The following is a 17,834-nucleotide window of genomic DNA, read 5'->3' as shown; positions in this document are numbered from 1 at the left end:
AATGCCTTTTTTCATGGGGTACTAAGAGGTCTTTTCTGTGATAGCAAACTGTACCATCTAAATCGAACTGCTAAACTGAGCCTCTTACACCAAGCCTCATCCTCTGCAAACAATCTCTTTAGATGATATTGCGGTGATGGACCTCAAGGAGTACACTGCCTTCTCTACTGCCCTTCTGAATTTTAAATCAACTGCTGTTTGGCATTTTGTTATGTCTTATGATTACAAACTCAGAAGACTTGTTAATGATTGCACTATGAATCATATCCCACTTGCTGATGTTCGACCACTGAACGGTTCCATCAACCTAATAATAAACTCCACTTTGCTATTACATTGGAATTCATCACAGTCTTGAGAGTGTAAGCCCGAATCCATGCGCCTCTCTCGGCTGGGTCCAACCCACCTCGAGAACAGCATCATGGCTACTATCACTAGGAGTGGAGAATGCAGGGCCTTGATGGAAAGATTGGCAACACTTGAACACACTGTTGACCATGCAAACTGGGATTGGCTGCCGACCATTCTCCAACACAGTCACATGAATCAAACTTAATATCAACTGTTTAGTAACACCTGTAAAGAAATACAGCCTCCCTGATGATTGTTTGTGACAAGAAAGCGCTTGGAGGAAAAGATCAACAGAGCAATTGAACTGCAGCAGATGGGATTCAACCCTGTTAATACTTGTTCATTTTTGGGATTTAACCCAGTTACTTCTTGCATCAGGTATATTCGATTGGGAACTGGAGTGCGTGCCTCGCCTTGCCCCTTTTTTTTTTTTTAATATCAATGTATTTTAATATCGTGGCATACACTGGGATTTAACAACCTGTTGAGGAAGGAGGGGTTGGTTGTGGCAATGGGGATTTACTCTATTGTTGCTTTGCACCAAACCAGTTTGGTGGATCCCACAGTGATCAATGGTAGAACTACTAAAGAGGTTGTACCTTCTCATGGCAAAACAAGGAGACCAAGACTTGAAAAAATCCAGGTTGCATCTGAAGAAATTTTAGTGGGAAAAGTTGAGTGGAAACCGTTCACTGACCAGCTTCGAGTTATTAGTTATTAACATCTATGATGCCCCAAACAAAAGGACTCTCAAACTGACGTTAAATACACAGAAATGTTTTAACCTCTTGCTCACTGACCAAACCTATTTTAAAATGGGTGCCTTGAATGCCAGAATTCCAACAGAGATGTCTGCCGGTGAATCATTTTGCTGTGCGTTTGATATTCCCAGTGCCTCTCTGAAACAAACACAGAGAGTTTTCCAAGGGATGTGCGCCAAACCCGAGCGTGGAGCACACGGGTGCACACGTCATTGCAACAGCTCAAACGCTGTGCGCGATGCGCACAGGGAAAGCGCACAACGTCCGCGCACACACCAAAAAAGGGGGCGGGACACGGGGCGTAACACGCGGAATGGCGAACAACGCATGAAAAAGAAAGCGTAACAGGGGAAGTACTGCAGGGAAATACACGGAACACCCACAGGCACGCGAACAACCCGTATTCATGGATTCGAATATGGGAAACCCGCGCACGGCAAAAGACGCGCATAGGCATCAACACATCCGCCACGCGAAGGCAGGCGGAAGCGTCCCCGCGCACAGCTTAAAAGTGCGCGCAAACAACAAACACGTATATACCGCTACGATGAATGCCCCATTTGTCGCAGCACTGACCACAGGCGGAGGAGAATAGCCAGGGCCCGCATTTTTTTTCCACGGACCAGCCTTTTTGGGATGCCTGATGACCACATCTGTGGCAGGTATAAGTTTCCACCTCATATCATCCTAGACCTCGTCAGGGAGTGGGAAGATGACCTTACATCACCCACCCTGTGCTCCCAAGCATTGAACCCCTTGGAGAAGGTGCTCAATGTCATGCATTTTTTGGCCACTGTGTCATTTCAGCGGACAACTGCCATAGTGGGGGGGGTCTCACAGGCCACGCAGTCACACTGCCTACACCAGGTGTTGGCAATCATCACTGCACGCCCCTCAGTCCGCAGGCACATATACATGCCCAGAACACCCGCAGAAAGGCAGGCCGTGGTCCAGGACTTTTACAGGGTGGCACACTTCCCCAAAATGCTCGGTGCCATAGATTGCACCCATGTGGCCCTACGTCCACCTAGGGCCACTGAGCACATCTATTGGAACCGCAAGCACTGGCATTCCATCAACGTGCAGGTTGTATGCGATGCTAAAGGAATCATCACCTCTCTCTATGCAAATTACCCTGGCTCCAGCCATGACAGTTTCATATACAGAATGTCCGCCCTGAGCCAGGCCCTGGAAGCTGGGCTGCATGGCGACACATGGCTCCTAGGTGAGTACAAATGCCTGTGCACATGCATGCATGTCACACACAGACAAATACCAAAACCCTAATAATCACAACCATTATCACCTCCCCAGGGGACAGTGCCTACCCTCTGAGCAACCACATGATGACGCCAATCCGGAACCCCACCTCACCACCCCAGGTAAGATACAACGATGCCCATATTGCAACCAGGGGCATAGTGGAGCGCACATTCGGAGTGCTAAAGTCACGCTTCCGCTCCCTTGACCGCTCTGGTGGGCAGCTACTATATGCACCCCCAGTAGTGTGCAGGATCATTGTGGCAGCATGTGTCCTGCACAATGTTGCAACACGGCGGGAGGTACCGGTGGACATGGTGGTGCCCCCATATCCCCAAGCACAGGCGCTGCCCATGGGAGGGGACAGGGCATGTGGCGAGGCAGCCTGGACCCAGCTTGTGGCCACATTCTTCACCTAAATTCCCACCCCTGCGGAGTGAACACAGGCCTGGCACATACCAGGTGACAACCGATGATGAAAAAGAGACAGTCAACTGTCACAACCATACCACCCTGAGAATGTTGCCACGGAAGTGCTCCAATGTGTGCATCCCTAGCTACTTAAACATAACCAATCCTGTGTGACCAAAAAAGGAACACATGCAAGGTGTGTATTCAAACCCCCACCCCCCAAACCAGCCATGACAATCCCTGGTATGTCACCCAAACCCTCCCAACCCACATCACCCTTGTCTGCCACACCATGACATGGCATGCAATAGCAAAAGGCCAACACATGACCAATAAGATACGAAGTGACATGTGATAAATGGAAAGTGTCCCGAGACAATGACGCCTGACATGGAATCAGATGAAATGACTGACCAACAGCCTCCCACACATACCAAGCCATACACAAATGCTATCCACCAGTCCTACCATGAACACAACACTGAATGCCTGTTCACATGCACATTGGGCAACACAAAATCCATACTCCTGAACCCGTGTGCTGTGTGTGTCTCCTGCAACACACTGCACAGCACACAGCACTTTGAGCAGCCATTGTGTTGCAGATACACCTTGAGCATCACATGAAAAATACTAATCACATCCAATACCAAATGACACATGTACAGGATACACAAATGGCAATAGATCATGTGCTGCATGGACACAGCGGGCCTGAGAATGCAATCTGTGTGCACCTGTGGCCATGGAAGGGTGGTTGTACATGTGGTGTATCATTGTGCAACTGTGTGTGTCATTAGGGACATGCACTCAATATATGCATGTGTAATCAAGTGACTATCACTGTCCTGTACACATCACATGTGAACATCGGTCATGTGAACCCCCCAGCATGTCAAACCACACCAATCCCCTGACACCTGAAAAGTAAAGACAACACAGGGACAGGCATTGGTAATCAGGAGAACTGGAAAGAGGGGCAGGAGAGTGGATGTGGATTAGCAACGGAAAGTAGGCAAAATACAACAATTCACAAAAACACATACTCAATTAGAAAAAACATGTTCATCATGCACATTGTACTAAAACAGTCAAATGCAAGCCAAAGAGAGACTTATCTCTGGGGTGAGTGCTGGCCTCCTGCCTGCGCACTCTCAGGTCCGGTAACAGGAGCACTTCAATGCTGCAAAGAGAGCGTGAGTTACTAATCTGAATGTGTGATTACAACACACACACACAACCCATCTATGCCCCAAAGTAAGTGACTTCTCCACAAACAAACACCCCTGTCTGCTGCTTTGTACCCATACGTTTGCTTGGCCCACCAATGGTTCATACACTGTCAATGCAGTAAGGTAGGCGCATGTGGCTGTGTGGGAAATGGAACACCAATGGGTCAAGAATCACACATGATACAATGGTCCCTGGGTGAGCTGCTAGATGCATATAGCAAGGTGCAACTTCATTACAAGTTGTGTTCTGGCAGCCACATATTTCAATAAGTGGGGCACCTTGCAATTAGCACACGCAAATGACATGCACTGGCCACAAGTCTGTGCCTCGCTGGGTGTCCCTGTGCGTCATATCAGTATCTGGCTAGGAATGCTACTACCCTAATAACTATGCTTCAATGGAGCAGGGGGTACTCCAGGAAATGTTTGATGGCCCCTGCGTGTGCCCCTGACAACTTGTAAAGCCACTTGGCAACTGGCCCTCAACGCATGCCAGCTGTACTGTGTGCATCTCCATCAATGCCTGGCAAAGCTCCCCAGCACTGGTGGCACTTAGCATACATGTGCAAGTAGCCTGGTGGAAGGTTGGCTGCGTTGTCGGCCCTTGTGCTGCTCACCTTGGCTGGAGATCCTGGAAACACATCTGCTTCTGTTGGACGTCTTCGCACAAGCCCTGTGCCTGTGCTTGCGCACACATCCACACGTCTGCACCACCGAATGTGCCCAGTTCTCTGGATTCATTGTCCCTGTGTCTGCTGGCAAAGGTAGTCTGGATGCTCATCTTCCTGCAGAAAGGGCATTAAAGAAATCAATAAGACATGAAAGTTCACTGTGTGTGTGTCTTCATGCTGGTTGTCACTGGTCCAGGTCACAGAGCTACATCCAAACTCCTCACACCATCATTGACAGGCCAATGGTGCAGGCTACTGTCTACAGCATGAAGTGCATCAAGCACATATACAGGCAAGAAAATGACATACATCACAATCCACATCAATTAATGCATAAATCAATCACGTACTCACCCAAATTCATTACAGACATCGGGTGGATGAAACACAACCAATCCCCACTAGGGGTGTTAACACAAGTACAACAGCAGCAGACAGGCCACAGTTATGAGGCAAGTCCAAAGCCCTTGTGTAAAATTTTGTAACACCGAACCATCCTAGCAAGCCCATGGATAAGGGAAGCAGGAGTGGCCTATGTGAGTCAGGACCCCAAGCTGCAAACACATACACAAGACAAGCATGAAGGGCCCAGCTGGAACAAACAGTGGATGCTTTCAAAAGCCACAAAGCACCACACCGTCACATGGATGCACAATAGACAAAAAATATTAAACTATATTAACTAATTAAACTAACTATGAACAACATACATAACCCAATTAAAATAACTATCAAATAGTCAATGTTAACTAACTAACCTAAAAGGAAAAATCAAAAATGGCCACATACGACCCGGGGGGGGGAGGCACCCAGGAGGGGGGAGGTACAGGGTGCACCTCAACACCCACATGCGATGATGTTGAGACAAAAAAAAAACCTCCATGGGCTCAACGCCTGCACACCACGACCTGTGTGGAAGATAATTCGTCGTCCGAAATTGCCTCTTCCTGTAAAGGACGACGTGGCACAGGAGCCTGACCACGCCTAGGCGCAGCTTGCCCCTCGTCGGCAGCAAGTCTGCCGGACGGGTGAGCTTGGTTCTGTGTGGCAATGACACGCGGGTCTGCATGCAGAACCTCCCGTGATACACGTGTTTCCTTTTGCAAGGTAGCACGTGTAGCACAGAGTTCTTCCTGCATGGTCTAGCTGTACAACCGATGCACCCCCCGGCAAGCATGTAGCTCAGCCGAGATGGTACGTTCAAGCTGCTCAAACCTCTCCTCTGACCGCACCCTCTCAGATGTCAAGAGGGCATCCAGAGTGGATCTGAGGGACCGAGACTCAGCCCTCAGGGCCTTCATGTGTGCCTCTGCATGAGCATTAATTGCTTGACGCAGAGACAACATTTCAGCCTTGCGTGCCCTGTCAGAGGCCGCCATGCCCAGCCTGAGCGAGCGGGCCGTGGACTGTGCCACCCACTGCTGGAGAAGCGTCTGCCTAGCAGGGGGGAGCACGGATTGGGCCACACGCTCCATGCTCACAGCGATGGTATTAAGTGCTGCCCCCTGGGTTCTGAATTGGCAGTCATGTCTTGCTCCCACTCAGTATACCCTGGTGGCACGCGGCCACTGTGTTGCTGGGCTGGACACCTGCAGGACCCAAGGACACAGGGTCCTCATCGTGGTGGCACCGCCCGTGGCTGCACGACTACATGCCTCAGTCTACGTGATGCCCCAGGCACATCAGCGACTGGTGTGGAGGGTGACCCTGCGTCCCGAACCACCACAGGCGGAGATTCCACCACTGTCTGGCCCCTCAGTGCAGGTGTCGTGGACAGAAGAGTGTCCACATCAGAATCACTCACCCCTGACGTCTGGACCTGATGCACATCCAACTCAACATGGCTGTCAGAGTGGTCATCTGAGCTGGACCCATAGCCAGCCAAAGACAAGATGGTCTGAAGCACACATGGGTTTTCGCTGACTACCACCCCACGACCCCCACTTGTGCCGGGTTGTGGTTGTGATAACAACCCTGTGCCTGGCATGACAACACCATCCTCTGGCTCCATGTCGTCATCATCTGAAAAGTAGAGAGAAAAATACATTAGTACACATGTAAGAAGCACATGACACACATACACATAAACATAACACAGACAGCCAACACATGAAGCAGACATGTCACACACAAAAGTGAACCTGCCATGCATGCCTGGTCAATTTTACATTGCATCAGTAAGTAGGCATGTAGAACGGTGTTACATGGCTCAGAAGGGGGTTGATGCAGTGCAGGACATGTGTAAGTTTCTATCTACATGAACAAGTACTTCATGATGTGTATCAAACATCGTGTAGCCAGTGGAAGGGCTAGCTCAGGCATCACATGCAATGTGCATGCAATGTTTTCCATGGCTACAAGCAAACCCCCCCACCTCAGTGAAAATGCAGGTATGCCTTGCATGTCAGCAAAAGGCTGACCAGAGACCTGTGTATTGGCAGACAGTGTTGACTAGCATCAATGGCATCATCTGAGTCACATGACAACACAGCAGATGATGATGGGACAGTAAGCCGGACACATGACGAACCCTCAGTAGTACCCCCAAGTGTGCAAATGCTACTACACCAGTTGGACAGAGTCAGTGGGCCTGAAACTGGGGGAGTACTGTGCCTCACACAGACTGACACACCCTAAACATGTGTGTGATGCAGGACAGGGCCAGAGTGGGCATGGGATGGCTGAAGAAATCACATGAAATTTTGCTGATATAAGACACGTCCTACAATGATCATCCAGGCAAGGACACATAGGGGCATGCATGGAATGCACATGGAGCATGAATGGGCACACATGTCCCTGCAGAGCATCTGCCTTTTGCACAGTCCAAGTGACACACCCTGCATGAAGGCCAGAAGATGTACCCCACTAAATGTGTTTTGCAGGTTGGCTGGTGGAAGTTAGCATGTACACAGGAGGCCTGAACAGGCCATTGCAGTACGCAAAAATGATGCACAACAGTGCAATGGTGTAATTGGGGTGCAGGGGGGTGGAGGGGCAAGGGGGCATGCCTACATGGAGTACCCGCATGCAGGCAGAGGACACATGCAGGTCAGTCATGCAATGACATAGTCCCAGTGCTGAGAGGAAAACCACCCCTGTCTACATGCAGAAGGACCAGAGAGCATGACCATGGACCGGAGGGGCGTCTGGGTGACTAGCATGTGAGTAGGGTGCAAGTGTGGTGATGAGGACAGTCCCCGTCTGCTCTACATGTCCACCATCCTGCACAGCAAGCACACATCTGTGAAGCATTGCATGACTAGCACATGAGAACCATGTACACATAGCATGTAGTGGCAGTCAAGCACAACACATCACACAGGCAAACCACACATGGGCTGCACATACACACAACAACACTCACTGGACTGGGCATCAAAGTCCTGCATCTCTCCCACTCCTTCGACCAATTCAAGTGGTATGAACTCTGCAACAAGTTCCTCGTGCGGGGTGAGGGCATCCTCCTCAGGTGCTGGCCCACCGCCAGTCACAGAGTCATGTTGTAATTTGTGGCACGCTTGGCCTTAGCGCTGCGTTTGAAGTCATCCCAAGGCTTCTTGCACTGGGCACCTGTGCGCACCTCATGGCCGAATGCACTCACATTCTCCGCAACATGCTTCCAGTGGGTATTCCGATGGGCTGCGGTAGTTTGTGAATTAGCCCCCACTAGCATGTCACGGCTGTGGACCTTCATGTAGCCCACAAGGGAGTCCAGTTCCTCATCGGAGAAAGGCTTCTTCCTTGACGTGAAGGAGGCCGTGGCTGTGTCTGGGGTCCCAGCCTGTGCTGCAGATGCAACCTTCCTCCTCTTGGATGCTGGCGCGGACCCTGGCTGGCGATTGCCGCCCTGATCACTATGGCCAGTGGGACCGGTGGATTGAACAAAGGGAGTGGCAGGTTGAAGAATGACCGAAGGCCTGACTTGCGTCTGTGGCTGCTGGGTGCCCTGGAATGGACCCTGCGCAGCAACATCTGCTGTGCCAGGGTCATTGACCGCGACTGTCCTGGGTGGTAGAGTCACAACCGGGGTGTTGTTGGCTGTATCTGCCCCTGCAGTTGCCAACAGCCGGCTGGACGGGGCAGCAGATGACATTGCTGCCCCAGGGACACGTGTCTTGGTCGGGGCAGCCCTGCATGCACCTCCGGTGTTACTCCTGACCTGCTGGAATTCTTCAAGGGACTCTTCGAGTGCCAACGCAGCCTGCGCTGGCAGACCCTGAGGCTGGGTGGTGGTGTCCACAGCTGCACCTGCAGCTACCAGTACCCTTGGGGCCCTGGCAGTCGATGGAATGGACTGCCGGATCACACGGGCACCAGTGCCAGATGCAAGTACTGCATCTCCCGGAGCTGCAGGGGGTGGTGGCATGGATGCACCAACACATGGCACATCATTGTGCTCAAGTGGCGCACCCCTGCCTCTTCCCCCTCTGCGACCACCCTGGCCACCCTGGAGTCCCCCTACTCCCTGGTCACCCCGGCCACGACCACGCCCGCCACGAGGAGGACGCACAGCAGAGGCGCCCCTCACCTTTGGTAGCCTCCCAACCATGGCACAGATGGAGTAGTGCCGGCACAGATGGAGAAGTGCCAATGGGAGGTGTAGACCACAATTGTCCTGGGCAATTGGGCTGAAGGGGGTGGGATGCAAGATGGGGAGCTCTATGCGGAATGGACACAGGAAAGCGTGCCAGTCTCTGTTCCTGGACATGGGTGGGGGTGAGGGATGGGTGCTGATGCCATGTACATGTATGGTGTCCATGTCTGTGTGTCTGACCTGCGTGTTTGTGACTTGTAAATGCCATGGATGCATGACACATGTCTGTGACAATGTTCAGATTCACTGATGCAGCCTAGTCATCCTTGTATCCACTGTGTCTGGGGTGTACGAGGCCAGATGGATGAAACTACGGTGAAGTGTGTGCATGTGATAGGCATGACCCATGATGCATGTGAGTTTCAAACCAACATTGTATGTTTCAAGAGTCCCTTGGACATGTATGCTAATGTCCATAGCATGCGCCATGCCTGTTACTGCATGTGTTTTGCCTGCACTGACCCATGTGGAGGGACATGATGGAAGTGATGTTTGACAGTGCCACTCATCTGCTATTGCTTCCTGTCTAGGAGACCATTGTACAGTACCCTGATGCTTGTGTTCTATGTCTCCCTCTACACAGCGGCAAGTGAAGAAGAGGGCGGAGACGGCACTGTGGAGCAAAGCGGCAGGGATGCCCCCACCGGCCGGCGTCGCAAGGCCCAGTCACCCTCCCAGAAATTACCATTCTCCGGGAGTGAGGGGACTCGTGCTGCGTCTGCCACTACGGCTGCAGCGGAAGGGGTGGGTGAGCCCCCACAGGGGCTTGCAACGGCGGAAGACGGTGTGGAGCCATCCAGGTTGGTGGTTTCCACAGAGGAGGAGGCCGCTACTGAGCCACACATGGGGCCTGGTGGGGGTGGTACCACTGGTGCAAGTGGTGCAGTCCAGGGGCAGGAGCAGGAGGCAGCACAGGTCGCCGTGGAGGGGCCTGTGCATGTCACTGTCCCTGACACTGTGACTGCACCACCATGCACCAGCAGGGATGCCCCATCCCAGGCCCGTCCGCAGGTAGGGGGGATGTCCATGTCATCTGACACTCCTCTACCTGCGGACAAGTGGACCCCTGGCCGTATGGAGAAGGTCCTGATTGGTGTCGCGTTGCGCACGCGTGACATTCATGATGACGTGTGTGCTTCCCGGGGGGAGCACGCACGTCATCACGAAGAGCAGCGTGCAGACGTGGCCCAGTTGGGAGTGGCCATGGTCGGGGGTTTTGTACATGTGTCGGCCACTCTGGCGGCCCTCTCCTCCTCTGTGGAGACTATGCGCCAGTCGTTCTCCATGACGTCTTCTGGCCCACATGCCACCAGGGCCCCCTGTGGACCTGCCCTGACCAACACAGCCAGCTCGGTGGGGATCCCATCCCTGCCACAGTCGGGAGTCGGAGGTCCAGCAGGGGTGGACACCCCAGCAACTGGACCCAGCAGAGGGAGGATGTGCCGGCATCATCGGGCAGGGCACATGCACGACGGCGTCGGTGGATTCCATCAGCCTGGATGCCGTCGTGCTGGCAGAGGCAGTTGCATCGGAGGCAGCGGCAGGCTCAACGTGGGAGGCATCATGGCTCGGGGCCATCTACATCAGAGGGGCAGGCATTGGCCGGAGGGCAGGAGAACCCTGGAATGGGAGTGTCTTCCGTGTGGCAGCGGTTGGGCCAGCAGATAGGTGCGGAGCGGCGGCGGCGGGCGGAGGAGGCACGGCTCACAATGGTCAGGGCGGAGAACTCCATGCGCAGAGCGCTGAGGCGGGCTGAGTGCCTCGAGGGAATTCGCGGGGAGTTGGAGCTGGACACGCCGTTATCCCTGCGAGACCTCGGGGCCAGTGAACATGCCTGCCTCCAAGCCATTGAACAGGAGTTCGATGATGCCCTGGCCCATGACATCAACGAGTGAGCCGTTGGACTTGCCTGCCGCCATTGTATATAGTTTTTAGAGTTAGGTTTCCTTTTCGTTTTCCTTTTATTTGTGGTCAATGGACAATGCCACACAAATTTGTATATAGTTATATTTTAAGGTAGTTTGTTAGGTAGGTTTCATTTGTTTGGTTGGGATCATGGACCCTTTACATCCTTGGACAATGGATTGTAAATAGTTGGACTATGGATTGATTTCTCTTTTTTGTTTATTATGAACATGAAGCAATGGATTTATTTTTTTACATTTCCTTTGGATTTGCGTTGTTGGAGGGTGACTTTGGACTGTTTTTCTTTCTTATTTTTTTGGATTGGTTAACATTTTCATTCAATCATCTTTTTCACATGCTTTTCATTTCCTGTTTCATATTTTGGTATGCTTTCATTTCATTTTTGATTTTATGTACATAATACATTTTCATTTTTTAGTTCCATGTGTGGGATTCGCTCATTGGGTTGATGCATGTGAAAATGTGGGTTTACACAAGTAATGCCAACCAGTGTATGTGTGTGACGGACATGTGTTGATGTACATAGTTGACTTTTGGTTTGTGTCATGAGATCGGCATTTCACTGCTGGGAGGTGGGGGTGCAGGGGGACATGAGTGGGGGCCTGCTGGCAGGTGCCCCTGACTGCTGGGGGGTGGGGTTGCTGGGGGACATGAGTGGGACATGAATGGGGGCCTACTGGCAGGTGCCCCTCACTGCTGGGGGTGGGGGTGCTGGGGGACAAGAGTGGGACATGAGTGGGGGCCTGCTGGCAGGTGCCCCTGACTGCTGGGGGGTGGGGGTGCTGGGGGACATGAGTGGGACAAGAGTGGGGGCCTGCTGGCAGGTGCCCCTGACTGCTGGGGGGTGGGGGTGCTGGGGGACATGAGTGGGGGCCTGGTGGATTAACCAATGCAACACTCAAAAATCATATAAGGCTGAAAGGGTGGTTAGTTTTTCCACACAAATCTAATAATCATTTCTTTAATATGCAACGCCAAAAGAGCACTAAGAAATGGCCTATGTATAATTTGCCAATACAACTCACAGGCTTATAAAATGGGTATGCCCAACAAGTAAAGGGAAATAATCTATCGTAAATTGATGAGAGCCCATTCAAGGTTTTAAAAAAAAGAAAGTCAGGGCCAATTGCTACTATTTAGGAGGGATAATGACTCACATGCCTTTTTGGAGGTTAGTCAATGAAGGGAACAACACCACACGGACATTATGCGGCACATCAAAAGAAGTGCGGCAAAAATTAATCACCACTCCATAGGCCTTGAACCAGCAGAGTCTATTCTCATTTCAAATAGTCCCAACAACTGGACATTTAAATGTGATCCTAACATAAGTCCAACAGCCACACAAAGATCAAATATTTATTATGCTCTGGTCCCATACGGCCTCTGTAATGCACTGCTTAAAAGGAACTCTAAACTCTGGTCAGCAGTACTTTGCCGTCTATTCTTTGCCATCAGCATTATTGTCCTACTCACGAAAAGTTGGACCGAAAGCATCACAGTACCGGTGTACAAATGAGGTCCCTACTCGGAACCTAAGAGTTATAGAATCTTGGCGATGCTGGATGCCCTTTCCACAATCTTTGCACGTTTATTACTTATGTAACTAAACATCTGGGGTCACAAAATCATAATATCATTCCATGCAATAAAACTACTTTCGGAAGGGCAACAGTACTACTGTACTACTGACAACATACGCGCCCTCTCTCACACTGTAGAAAGAGCTTGGGGGATCTCTCATAAATTTCAGCACAGCATCCAACACAGTAAATAAGGCACACCTGTGGCAAACATTACATCACTTGGATTGACTCTCCTAAAATGGTCAGACTACAGCACCCATTAACACCTATGTGGGTTTGAAACAAGGCTGTATTCTGGCCCGTTCTCTTTTTTCAAAATCAGATTGTATTACATTTTTCAAGAAGAAACAATGTACTTATATATCATAAGGATCCAAAGTCTCAGAAAGCATTGCTTTAATTCCAACATTGACCTCTCCTTTTCAACACCCCCACCCCCTCCATGCCTCCACCCCCCTGTTTCCAAGAAACACTTAAACAATGAGCAGCCACTTCCCCTAGCATCATTAACTATTCTCTTCCATCCAACCTCTTTGTCTATTAGGGCTAACTTCCATACTTGTGAAAGAAAGGTAACCAGAGTTCCTCTAATATCATCGTTTTTTTCATCAAGGAGGTGTTTGAGGTATTCCATACTATATATATGTCTCTCACGCTCTGGATCCTTCTCGTTTCATGGGGACACTCGCTCCCTTCCACAGCTGTGCCACACAACTTCTCATTTCTATAAGTAACATATTTAAGATGTGGCCAAGGTCCTGTACCTCATTGCATACATCACTCACCCCCAATAATACCATATGCAGTGAAAACGTCCTATGGATACCATGCAATTGTTTAATCCAAGATAAAATCTCCTGCCAAAACTGTTGCATGTGACTACACTTCCACCACATGTGCTAAATGTCCCTGTCTTCTTGCCCACATTTCCAACAAGGAGGGTTCACTCCTGGATACATCTTGCCCAATTTACTGGGGGAGTAGTGTTATATATGCAGAATTCCATACCGTAGGAATAGTGTGGAGTCTGACACCCTATGGCAAATCAATGACTAGAGCCCATCACAGATTTCCATCCCAAGATCCTTAGCCGATTGTCCTCATACAGGTATATGACAAATTGGTTCAGCCAAGAGTAACTCCTTATAAAGCCCGTTAATGAGCCCTTTAGTAGCCCTTCTCTTAATGAGGGTCAATTCAAAAGAAGTCAACCCTCTTTGTAAATTATTTCCCCAAGAGAGCCCCCTTCAGCTATAAGTATCGAAATATAGGTAGGATCCCAATCTGGAGGCATTCTCCCAGTCGATCGTCAGACATGAAAGGTTCTTTCTCCCAAAGCTGGCCCGCCATATCTAATCTTGCCTCGTAGCAGGACTGAAAGTTGAGGGGCTTGTTGATAAAATCTCTCAATGGCGGAGCCCAGATACAGCTCAAGGGGAAAGGCCGGGAAGGAAGCTATCTGGTAGCACTCCCTTCCAAATGGACCACACAACTCTGAGTGCTGGGTGTCGATTCATCCCTTTCGTGGATTCTACTCTGTGGAATCCATAGCCATTCACCTAGTGACACAGGAGCTACTAACGCATTTTCTATGGAAATCCACTGCTTAGTCATCCATGGGTCTAAGTGGTCCACTAACACTAACACTAACACTCACAATTTCACTTCCTTATAATATAACAACAAGAAATCACTAACTCCACCCTCATCTCTGGGGCGGATCAGAGTCTTATATTCTATCCGAGGTCTGGCGCCACCCCATAGGAATTTCAGCAGTAATTTCTTTAAGACATCAAAAAACAGAAGGGCAACCACTACAGGTAGCATCTGAAGCTAAAATAAAACTGCAGTAGGCATGTTCATTTTAATGCTGTCCAGTCTAGCTATCCAGGACAAACGTAGTCTCTCCCATCTGCTAAAGTCTGACTTCTTTGTGGACCATATAGGACATTCTTCTCTCAAATAGAGCTTAGGTCCTTAGGGATCTGGATTCCCAAATATATAAATCCACTATCACGAATCAGGAATGGCAAGCTCTGTGTGTATTCCAGGTTGGGGGTTTCCAGCGACCCCACAGGGAAGGCCACCGATTTGTCCAGGTTTACTTTAAACAACTGCCCATATTCAGAGAGTTCTCAGAGCAAATGTGGCATTGAGTCTCGCGGATGTGAGATATACAATAAAGCATCATCCACAAAGAGGTGCAACTTATATTCTTTGTCCCCTACAGTAATGCACTGGATTCTCTGGTCAGCCCTAACCTCCACCGACCATGGTTCCATTACAAGCGCATATAAATAAGGGTGTTGGGGACAACCCTTCCTAGTACCTCTCTGCAGGGGAAAGATCAGTGACTCACACCTATTAACCAGGACCATAAATGTGGGGGTGGAGTACAAAGCCCCTATCCAACTGATTTAATTCGAGCCCAGTCCCGTTTTCACCAAAACTGCCTTCATGAACTGCCAACTAGCCCGATCAAATGCCTTTTAGGAATTTAGGGATAAACATTAGGGCTCCCTTTCAGGAATCTTCTGAGGAGGCAAATATGCTCAGAGTCTTCCTAAGGTAATCTGATCCCTGTCTGTTTTGCATGATCCCTGTCCTGATCTGGGTGCTCCAGCTTTGGGAGAACCAGCTCCAGTGTAGATGTCAGGACTCTGGCAAATAACCTAGCATTAACATTGATCACAAATTTGCCAATACGCAGAGGACACTGTCAGATCCTTGCCAGGGTTAGGAATTACCATTATTAGGGCTGTCAGGAAGGAGGGAGGTACATCACCCACATTTTTGATAGCATTAAAGACTTTTGCCAGCTGAGGGGCCAAAATAGCTGGTGCCTTCCCTGGTTTAATATGACCTATAGCCTTCAATGCCTCCTCAGCAGCAATCTCATCTTCCAAACTTTCCATTTCCAACATGTTGAAAGAAGGCAAGGACAGCCTATCCAGGTATTCCTCAATCCTGGTGCTAGTCACCCCTCCTCCTATCCAGGTATTCCTCAATCCTGGTGCTAGTCACCCCTCCTCCTATCCAGGTATTCCTCAATCCTGGTGCTAGTCACCCCTCCTCCTATCCAGGTATTCCTCAATCCTGGTGCTAGTCACTCCTCCTCCTATCCAGGTATTCCTCAATCCTGGTGCTAGTCACCCCTCCTCCTATCCAGGTATTCCTCAATCCTGGTGCTAGTCACCCCTCCTCCTATCCAGGTATTCCTCAATCCTGGTGCTAGTCACCCCTCCTCCTATCCAGGTATTCCTCAATCCTGGTGCTAGTCACCCCTCCTTCTGCACTATACAGTGCCACATAAAAAACCTACACTCCTCCATCACCACCTTTAATCTCCTCCACTCTCCTATCTGCCCTCATCGCCTGTATCCTATTGGCCAAAATCGTTCCCACCTGGATACCTTTTTCATAATATTTTTGCTTTGTAAATATATTATGTTCCTAAGTACTGTGCCCATAAACAGCAAGTGTAGTTCCTGCCTCTTCTTACAGGTGGGGTCCATGGGGGGAGGGGGGGTTCTACATCACAGTCAATCTCCGATAGATGGGTTCTCAGAAGTCTAATATTATCCTTAAGTGCACCCTTTATACTGCTTCTCTCCATCTTTTTCCTTGCACCCTTGGCTATAGGAATCCCCATAAACGTGGCCTTAGCTTCATCCCAAACGTGTTTCATGGCAACCTCCCCTGCCATTAACTTTAAAGTAACTTTCCATCCCCCTATCTAAGAAGTCTCACAAGACCAAGTCCCAAAGTAGAAAATAATTACACTTACAGCGGGAATTGGTCCTCTCTGCCTCCCCATTTTCCACATAGCTGTGACCATATCATGGTCCCACCACACTATTGTCCCACTTCCATAAGACCTATATAGTGTTGCTGCTCCCGAGATACCAGGAACTAATCTATCCTTGTGTAAGTACAATGCGGAGGTATGAAAAACGTATATCACCCTGGCTGGCCATTCCTGAATCTCCACATATCTGTTCAAAAATGGTATTTCAGGAGATCACCAAATTCCACACTGTCCTTACTTTGTGACCTATGTGCATCCCCTTACTCGTCTTCCAATAAACACTAGGGTCAATATTCATGTTAAATTCCCCATCTATCTTGAGTCCCTCTCCCCATTGCTGCAGCTTGTTAAAGGCCGATCCGAAGAACGCAATTTGGCCCACGTTTGGAGCATAAAGAGTAGCCAATGTAACCCTTGTGTCTCCCAGACACCCCTTTGCCATCAGAATTCTTCCCTCAAACCCCTGTCACTGTTGGGATTTCTGCAGCAGAACATTTGACACCAATACAATACACACTGCACCCTTTCTCTTTTCTTTATAGATGGCCCAGAATACCTGCCCCATTTCCCTCCCGCAGATCCTCGTCTCCTCTCCCTGCTTAAATTGAGTCTCTTGTATGAAAAGAATAGAGAGATGCAGTTTGCGAAACGTGCTGCATAATAGGCAATGTTTATGAGGCGAGTTAATCCACTTTACATTTAGGGTGGCCACCATAATCTCAGCCATATTCCACAGAAGTTATCCAATTGCCACCCATTCATGCTCCCATATTCTTCCCTAACGCATGGAATAAGAACAACCCCAGCCCCTTCCCGTTACCCCCTCTAAGGTTAGAACGGTTACTTCCACCATTTCCCATAATGCAAGCCACAATACATGCAGGTTCCATAACCTAACATAACTGAGACACCCAACTATCACTGGGCCACTACGATCACAGTGTCCCTCGTCAGCCAGCTTCATCGCTTCTCAAAAAAGAAATAATAAGTGTTGTTCATTAATCCATCACTCCACATCCTCAACAAATGCCATCAGGCTTATCCCAGGTTTTTTGATTGAGAAGACAACATCTTCCTGAACTTTCTGTGCCCCCCTTACTTTCCTTCAAACCGCCAGCTGCATAAGTGCCTTCTTGAAGGGCTCCCGAATTTGCTAATGACCATCTTGCGTACACAGGGTTCTTTCTCCCTGTTATTATTGATGGACTTGCCTGTTGCTTCACCCTGTTTT

This window comes from Ambystoma mexicanum, chromosome 2q (genome assembly GCF_040938575.1).
Source record: "Ambystoma mexicanum isolate Mex_15411 chromosome 2q, UKY_AmexF1_1, whole genome shotgun sequence".
NCBI lineage: Eukaryota > Metazoa > Chordata > Amphibia > Caudata > Ambystomatidae > Ambystoma > Ambystoma mexicanum.
Note: the sequence above shows the minus strand (reverse complement) of the source record.